This window comes from Micropterus salmoides, unplaced genomic scaffold (assembly GCF_014851395.1).
Source record: "Micropterus salmoides isolate LMB-PRFRI ecotype aquatic unplaced genomic scaffold, ASM1485139v1 Ms_hic_scaffold_6, whole genome shotgun sequence".
Taxonomy (NCBI): Eukaryota; Metazoa; Chordata; class Actinopteri; order Centrarchiformes; family Centrarchidae; genus Micropterus; species Micropterus salmoides.
In genome coordinates this window covers 4993857-5003856 of record NW_024044348.1, presented here as the reverse complement: position 1 = coordinate 5003856, position 10000 = coordinate 4993857, and positions in this window count along the sequence as shown.

Sequence of the window (10000 nt, the reverse complement as noted above, 5' to 3'; positions counted from 1 at the left end):
ACTTGTCATTTTATAGCTCAGAGGCTGTAAATCAACTTCTGCTTCAACTTGATTCAGCACTGGAGGAGCAGAGACATTTCACAGCCCCGTCTGCAGCTGACCTTGTTATGATATTCAGTGCTGATATTTTACTTTTATCTATGCTTGTTCTTGTAGCCGACCCGTTTTCAGGCCAGGGCCTGTATCTGCATCCTGATGAAGAAGTTGAGGAAGGGGTGAGAAGGTGACTGGGGTCATGTGCAATTATTGTGCTTTGCATTTGGTGGCTTTATTGCTGAGGTCTGATAGGTTGGGCCAAGTGACGCAAATTAGTTTGTTTCTATTGGTGGCAGTTAATTATTGAAGAAACAGGGGGAACAGTAGAGGAGAATGGGTTGGAGTATGCTCTTGTACAGTAGTAGGCAGAGTCACTGTTGACAGTGTTTATCAGGATGTCAGTGGTGTCACGATGGGTGATGTGTGGCGAAGGCCGAGGGCCCAAATGCAGGACACGAAGGCTGACAGATACAGTTCAATTATATTTATTAAACAACTATGAGAAAGCACACTTACTGAGTGTCTGAGTCTAGAAATTCACATTCAAAAATCCACATGAACAGGCAGGGTATCAGAAGACGCACAAAACACAGCACAAGAACATAACAAGCAAACATTTAACAGCAGGTAACGAGCAGGACGGGACCAAGACCAGGTGGAGGCAATCAAGACACAGACACAGTGATCAACAGGGGGAAACGGACAGAACACAGGTTACTCCACAACAACAGAACAGATAACTGAACAGAGCAGTGGCCTGTGGCCTGTACTACGAAGCGGGGTAACTGGCTTATCCAGGTAACTCAGGACGTCGGGTGTAACTTCCCGATTAACCCGTACAACAAAAAGGTGGACAGGTGTTAACCGAGGTCTGTTGCCATGGCAATTTACGCAGTGTTCGTCCCGCTCGCTAGGGGAGACATAAACATAAACCAGATGTTTTTGGTATGGGTGGAAAGATTTATTGAACAGAGGTAACAACAAAGTCAAAACAGAAATTGGGCAAGCGGGTGCTGCGTAAAACAAAGAACAAAATAAATGAGGGATTATGAAACTAGCACGAAAAGAATAAACAAAAACCTCTCTAGTCGTTGATGAAAATTGAAACACAGGGAGCGCAGCACCCCTAAACCTAGTGCAACTAAACAGGTAATTACTAACAGGTGTAAGCAATATCAGTAACAGTTTCTCCTGGCCCAATTCTGCAGACCAACCACTTAGTTCAAACAGGATGTGTTACCGACTCTCAAGTAACACACTGACACAACTAACAAGGGAATGGTTTCCACTAAGGACACACACACACACACACACACACACCACACACACACACACACACACACTGGGTTCAATTTAATGACCAGCATGGAGGCAAACTACATGGAAAATGGTAGCTGCCCCAACACAGCAGCAGTCCAGCCTATTTGAACCGGAGGAAGCTTGAAGGCGGTCTTGCAGGCTCAGGGATTGGAGGAGGGTTGTTACGCCGCTCCAATCGGGGACCTCTGATGTGGGAGGCGGGATCAGCCAGAATTTCCTCAAAAACCAGCCAATCCCCACCGGAAATCTCAGCCTTATTACCATGTAGGGGAAACACAGCAGCAACAGTGACATACACAAGGGCAGCCGTAACAGCAGCATCTCTAAACTGCTCCGTGCAGGTTTTGTTCGTGGTTAACATGATCAAATATAAACAAGGCAGGCAGATATCACTACTAGCACTGGCAGTCACGCAGACTGTTTCATCAGAGTGTTTAATTAAGTATGTGGTGACAGGTGTGGGGCTGTCTAGATACTAGAGAGAGGGAAATACAGGGGCATCTAGCAAATGTGCTCTATGTTCTCAAATAATGGTATATGGAAACTCTTTATAGTATCTGGCCGTACATACAGACAGCTGCTCGCTTTGGGAAAGGTTTTGTACCCTGCACTATAAGAGTGTTAAACTCAAGAAAGTTAATGATGTCACTCCTGTCTAGATGTGTGTACATTGTCTCTATATGTGTACTATAGTAGTTTGTGGGGACAATAAAGAATGAATGTGAGTCTGAACTCCATATCGCTGAGCTCAATCAGTCTCTTTTCTTTCAGCTGAGCAAAAATCAAACCTATATCAGTCAAAACACAGATCTTCTAGTACATACTCTGATCTTCTCCCTTTGACTATTTTAACTCCTTCTATACTCACATTATTCAGTCCTCTCCAACCTGTCATCCAATGTGGGTTAAAATCAAGCGCAACAAGACTTGGTTGAAGGTGCTTGATGCTTTGACATGGGTTCACTTTGGAAAACTAGAACGGGTGATCTTCACAGACGTAGAACAAATACTAGTCCTGTGTCTCACATCACCCAGTTCTCGCCTATGTCACGGTCTTTGGGTTCTTGGTGTTTTTGATTTTGCTCTTGTTGTTTTTGGTAAGCTCTTCCTCTTGTGTCTTCGTGTGTCTACCGTCTCTGTGTTGTGTGTTCCCTATATGTTCATTCGTAAAGTTTCTTGTTTTACTTTGGAGTAGCTCTGTCTTTGGTGTCGTCGTCATGCTTTTACTTGCTGTCTTTATAGTCTCCTTATTGTCTTCACCTGTGCCTCGTTATCCTCACGCTTCCTGTGTATATTCGTGGTTGTCTTCCTGTTGCGAGTTGTGATTTGCGTACTCATTGTTTAACTCGTGGATATTTCACCACTGTTTCCCTCAGGGTTGTTCGTAGTGTCACATTTTTAGCAGTATTCTTCATGCCTCTCTTGCTCTGTTGTTTCCCCGTGTCTGCACCATGGCAGAACATAACAGCCTCCCTTCATTTGGCTTCCAGCTAAACACAGAACAATTTCAAAATTTACATCTTCAAGGCCTTCCACCTACCGCCCCCGCATATAAACAGTAGCAGAGATGATGGGCCCTATTTAAACTCTAGGCCACTCTGTGTTATGGCAGAAAATTGTGTCCTCTTACATTTAATATTTTATGTATGATCTTTTAATATTGTTATTATTACTATTATTGTTATGGCTTATAGATATATATGTATTGTGTTTTTTATTTTTTAACCTTTCCTTCTTCTATCCACCTTATGTTAGTCTGTCCACATTTACTAGGGTTTAAGTCAGAACTGTGAGATTGTTTTGGTGTTTTCCCCCCCTCTCCTGGATTGTTCATTCAAGGACGAGAGAGGATTTCTGTTCCCCAAAACATAGAAACCTAGACTGTGTAAATGATTATGCATTCCTTTGCTCGGGCCAGACGTTAGTGATTGTCCTAGGAGTAGTTTGTAGTACTCGAGACCGGTCTTGGTCTTTTTGCAATTTGTCTTTTAAGACCAGTTTTTGATGGTCTTGGCTCGTCTCGGGCTCGACCGCATTTGTTCTCATTTGTTCGGACATTGAGGATTTTATTTCAAGACCGGTCAAGACCATAACTTTGGGAATATCAATAAATTGCTTTTGCATTGTCTGATTTTTTAACATCCTAACTTTGATTGGAAGTAAAACATCAAGCTTCAAATGCAACCAATAACCCTAATTAACGACTGTCACCCCTCCCTACGATGCTTACGTTGATTTCAGCTCTTAGTGTTTGTATGTCAATTTGAGAAGTACCTATAATCTCGTCCCACATTTTATTGTGTGCCATGCAATGCAGGGAACTGGTCTTGGTCTTGACTCGGTCTCAGCCTCTAAAAGTCTTGGTCTTGTCTCGGTCTCGATAAACTCTGGTCTTGGTCTTGACTTGGTTTCTGTTTGGGTGGTCTTGCCTACAACACTACCTAGGAGACAGAACCTCTGGTCCAGCTGATTTATGTTGTAGTACTTCTCTGTTTATTCTCTTTTGTTAATAAATTCTTAAAAGTTATTGTAACTCAGTTATTTGCCCGATCCCTCACCAGGAATTTCCATGACATTGATCATCTGATCAAAGCCTTTTATCTCTTGCTGTTTTTAATTTCAATCCAGAGGTGGCCACACTTTTTCAGTTGTAGTTCCTAAACGTCCATCAGATCTGCTGAATGAAAACTTTAATTTCTCCAGCTTTTTGCCTTTAATTTTGTTTATTTTGGCTTTGTATTATTGATTGATTTTACACATTAATAAGGATAAATTATTCATATACACACTCTGGTGGGGAGATGTCAGAGGTCGGCAGCTGAAAAGTTGCATCAGGTAAGCGCTCTAAAAATAAAATGTTGGAGACATGATTTTACCATTAGTGTCAAGCAGCTGTGTTTTTTCGTGTCTTCATGACTCCTGTTCAGTGTTCAACGAGCTGCCAGAAGAGTAATTTAGACTGATTGAAAAAGCAAACCACAGATCAACATTTCACACATAAGATAAATCCTGCCTTTCCTTGACAGACAAAATGATGGATTTTTATTTAAATCACTGGAAATGGCAGGTGCAATGTGTCTCAACATAACAAAGCAGTTTGCATGGTACGTTTGGCCTGTGTTTTATTTTGTTTCCTTTTTAACAAGAACACTAGCGCTTTAACTGTGTTTGTATGCCCACGTAAGCTGCTAATGTTGGCATTCCTGGATAACTAGCTTACCATTCACAATTGGGGCCAGACATAAGCAATGTTATTTACACCGTTAAGAAGAAAAGAAGCGTGCTAGTACTCATTTGAGATGTGTTGAAATGGCTGATCTGATTCACAATTTCATCAAGAAGCAATTTCAAAGGCACAAGTAATTTCCCCATGGAGCGTTTAAGTGCCAAAGGCCACGTCCAACAACGTGGGTCAGCTGATGAGCAGTCATTTAAAATTGGTGGCTGATGATGGTGATGTTGTTCTGACTGCTGATGATTATGTTGGTTGATGGATCCAGGATTTATGTTATGCTGCAACTTGATGTATATTGTTTTATGTGGGCTAGTATGTTGGGGTTTTTTGCAATTTGTTCATAGTTTTATTTTTTTTTATGTATATTTGATTGGTAATTTCACATTACTTCATTCTCAGGCCTCTTCTGTTCAACATGCTCCCACTAGTTGTGTCATTCAAAAACATTTCGTTCATTTCTTGTATGTGACTCAGTAGGAACGGGTTGTCTCAGTGAGTAATTCGTTCATTTTCACGCATGCGTGAATAGTCTTGGACTCTTACGTTCACTCGTTACACAGCAGCTGCAAGGTCTCCGTCAGCACAGGGAACAGAATTCATTAGTTCACGACTCTCAACTGTGGGTCTCTGGGTTTGGGTCGTTCATTTGTCACGTGACAGCTCGGCTGCAGGGCTGTAGTAAGCAGGCAGGAAACAGAACTGATTAGTTCACGTGACATCTCGGCTACTGTGGAGCAGGAATTAACTAATTGTTCAGCGCTCACATGGGTCCTCGGAGTCTGTCTTCACTCGGCTGGCTGACCTACTGCCAGCACCGGGGAATGAGAGGCAGGTCTGTTGTCAGGTAACAGTCACTGGACTGACATACAGTATATCTAATATCTATTTTGATCATTTGTGACATTTAATAAAGCATAACGTTATTACAGCGTAGTGATGTCGTGCCAAGTTATAGTTTTAACACAGCTGCACAGTAACTTTAGTTCTACCGGGAGCTGATTTACCACAGAGGTCGTCTCCTCTCCAAAACAAACGACACGGCTCATTAAAACATTAAAACACAGCCACACAGCAACGTTAGTGTTAGCCGTCTGACGTGTTTACAGCTAACAGCTGGTCCGGTTCGCCAGAGAACGCAACTTAACGTGCTGTTGTTTCACAGCTCCTGACTGGTGAACAACCTGCAGTGTTTCAGATTATTATTAAATATGTAAAATTTTAATAAGAGTAAATCTGATGTTAATATATAGATTTTACTCATGGATAGACGTTAGGCTGTTGTATGAATGAGCACTTTATAGATATAGTGATAGTAATTATATATATATGTGTGTGTATATATATATATATAATATATATATATATATATATATATATATATATATATATATATATATGTATGTGTGTGTGTGTGTATAATATATATATGTATATATATGTATATGTGTATATATATAATATGTATATATATATGTATGTGTGTATATATATATAATATATGTATATATATGTCTGGTCTAGTTGTATACTCAGGAAAGATTGTGAAAATGGACGGATTTAGCCGGAGTAGTGGCTTAATCGAATATTGACAACATATTTCTGTGGTTTTTACATGGTTTGAATTTGTTTGTGGCTCCATGGGGCTTTATAGAACCATGATAGAGAAAGATCAAGAGGTGAATTTGTGCTTTATACTTTGTCAATTAGAGCAAGCCAGGCAGCCTTCTGTGTTTGAGAACTGCGCTGTTTTTTTTTTTAAATCACCCACTGGAGGGCTGCAGCTCCGCAATAACTAGCCTAGTTAAAATGAACGAAATGACACAAAAAAAGATTAGTTCATTTTAATGAACGAGATTTGGTGACTCGAGTCTTTCAAAAGAGTGACTTTTCCCATCAGTAGCTCCCACTTGCTTGGACTATGGAAAACAATATCTCACCATAATTATGCAGATGACACGCAGATTTATATAACGACATCACCATGGGACTATGGTGACGTGAAGGCCAAGCGCAGACACAGGTACCACACAAGCACTGAGTAACTGCATACAACAAACCAGTGATTGGTTGTTCAAAAAAAATAAAATGGAAAGAAACAGCATCAGTTAAGTATAACCTTTAAAATTACATTAAGCATTTGAGGACTTTTTGCGAATCTTGCATTTCTTTTCAGTCGACTTCAGTCAACTATTGTAATACTGTCTTTACAAGTCGATCCAACAGATGCAGCTGATTCGGAGTCCTCACTAAGACCAGGAGAGACCACATCAGTCTAGTTTTCAGATTTTGTCCCACCGGCTTCCTGTTTGTCAAATAATTTACTTTAGAGCGCTACTGTAGGTTTATAAATGGTTTAGGGCCAAAATAAATTTCTGATCTTCTGCTCTATGATGAACCATCCAAACCTCTCAGGTGTCTGGGACAGGTCTGCTTTCTGTCCCCAGAGTCCAAATTAAATCCGAGAGCCAGCATTCAGTTTTAATGCCTCACAGACACCACTGCCTTACACACACTGCATTTTAAGTTAAACTTAGGATTGTTTTTCTTCACATTATGCACAGCATTGTAGCTGCACTGTAATTTTTATTCTTCTGTCGGATTTGTCTTATTGTCATGTGGCATATTTGCATCCATCTCAATTTTTTTACATTGTCTTTTCATATTGCCTTGTGTTTCCTTTATATATTTTTTAATTCCTTTCTTACGCCAAGCACTTTGAATTGTCTTACTGTGTCTTGTGTTTGGGTCTGTGCGTGCTTCACCTTCCTGCAAGGGAAATCTTCCCTTTGACCAGTAAAGCTTGTAGTTGGAAAAACATCTTTGTTTCCAACAGTGTCTAAAGATATCAGCGAAATTGAAGCAATCAAGGCAGATTTAGAGAAAATGACTTGGCCTCAAATGTAAATACATTTTAACACAAAATAAGCTCTGAATTCACTGACCAGCATAGATTAAAGAAATAGTCTTGCTTTCTCCTTTAATAAGTTTATATTCTCAACATATATAAAAGTGAAATCATTTTTCACCAGCAGCTGAACCAGTCCGGCTTTGCCACCCAACGTCTTTTATGTTTCACACACATATTAATCCCAATCCCCAGCAATTACCAGAATAATTATCATTGACTCCCACTCTAATTTAATTTGGAAGTCAGATCTTTAAGTCTTTAAGTCTCTTAAAACGAATTCCCTGGAACATTGATCAGCTATGCAAAGATGTGTGAAGGTGTGCAGCGGTGCTGATGAACTATTCAGCTGTGACGTTAAAACTGACAAATTTTTAATTTGATCACACCAAACCTGCTGTTTATCCACCCCCATCCCGCTCTTCTCTCTGTGCCCACATGTACAAACAAACATTTTGTTTTCTTCTACATCTGTTTGTTTTTTGTCCTGTATAATGTTTGAATTAAAGTTGGACTTTTACAGTGTGTACAGACATAACACTTTTGCTCTTAATTGGTTCCAAGCCCTCAGTCACAACCTGGTGATTTGGGGATTACAGGAAGTTTGCATTCAACTTGATATCAGAAAGTTGAGCCAACTTGACCAAGTAAAAACAAGGGAACTATTTGGGAATATTTGGCCTGTACTACGAAGGGAGTTCAACCTACTCCGAGTTAACTCAGGGTTATCAGGCAAACTCAATTAAACGGTACTACAACGGTGGATAAGATGTTGGTTAGTTGAGTCCGTGTTAACTTAACTGGAGTTGGTGCGCGTTCGCATAAAAGGGGCGTGTTTGGCCGTGCAGGCAAAGCTTTGTTGCAACAGCGCATGCTCCGTATTTCTCCAGAGGAGTGCATGTTGGTAGTGTCAGGAAATTATGAATGTAAAGACAAGTTAACGGTTAAGTCTAATATCTTGGCGGACGACAAAGCCAGGGAGGCTTGTTGGCATCGCATTGAGTAAATGTGTAGCCTAATTATCTTCAGTGTTCTTATTGTAGTTCAAATCTCTATTATGTGTTTTATGCTTTATGTCCGTTAATAACCGAGAAAAAAAAATCCTAGATGAAAGTGTCAAATTTACAAAAAAGAAAATCGAAATTTCCCTCAAATTAATGTCACAAAAAATAACTCTGGTGTTTTCTTCTGAATACACCCAATCCATGGTAAAGGTGCATGATGAAGTGATTATGGGCTAAACTTTAGCCGTATTTCCTCAATGCTAAATCCAATTGCAAACTTTAATATAACTTTCCATTGCATGCATAATACACGGCAGAGGTGTGTGTGATGTTGCAGCCTTGCAAAGTGACGTTTCTCTCATAAATGTGTGACTATAATGTTACTTGTATATTAATCAAGGGAAATTAAATTTGTCTCGGATTATTACCCCTCTCCACTTGCTCCTTTTTTTTACAATGAACCTTATGTGCAGTTGTACCTTTACATCTTAATCATATTATTACCATAAAGAAGAGCCCATAAAATACATAATAGAGATTTGAACTACAATAACACTGAAGATATTAGGCTACAAATTTACTCATTGCGATGCCAACAAACTGCACTGGCTTTGTCGTGCCGCGAGACCAGGCAATAGTGTGGTTCCAACTTTGTGCAGCCGAAGAAAGGCAACTGCAGGCGCCAAGTCCAGCAGCCGCCTTGCACCCCCAAGGTTTTAATGTCATGTGACATGGTGACGTTTTGCAGCACCGGCGAAAGTCGAACAGACTACTCAGGTTTTATTTCAGCATTGTATTATATATTAGTGCTATGTTATAGGGCGTATGTACACAATTAAATATAAATGTTGCAATTTGATGTATTGTACCACTCGGGCTGGGGTCAATAGCAAATATTTGCTTTCATTCACCAAACATGTGATATCTTTATGGTTTGAACCAGACTTTGCACTGCCGCCTCAGACTCCAGGAGCAGCTTACTGGACTTCACACTGTCTTCGTCTCGTTGCGTCTCCCAAGTAAAAGTCTTTCATGTTATTTCTGCTTCTTGCTCTTCAACCGACATTCCCATGAGTTTTACTTTGAAGATGCCTAAAGCGATGTGACGCCCAGCAACATGCTTCCTCATTCTGCGGTGGCGGTGTACAGTTTAGTGAGTCCAAATTTAAGAACTATTCTAATACGATTTTCAATGCTTTATGTGTGTGCACATGCAGTATTAAATGCAGGCTAGATAGCAAGGCAGCGGGACAACATACAGGAACTGCTGCGGCAACTCTAGCACCAGAGGCTGGAACACTTCATTCTTAAAACACTCAAGTACACAGCACTCGGTCTGTCATCAGCTCAGTGTATTTAAGAATATTGAAGGTAGAACAAACTAAATAAATGCCAGAAAATCAATTCAACCTGTTACGCCAAGTTCTCTGTCAACACACTGTAACATCCATCCATCATCTATAATCACTTATCCATGCAGGGTCAAGGGGGTGCTGACAT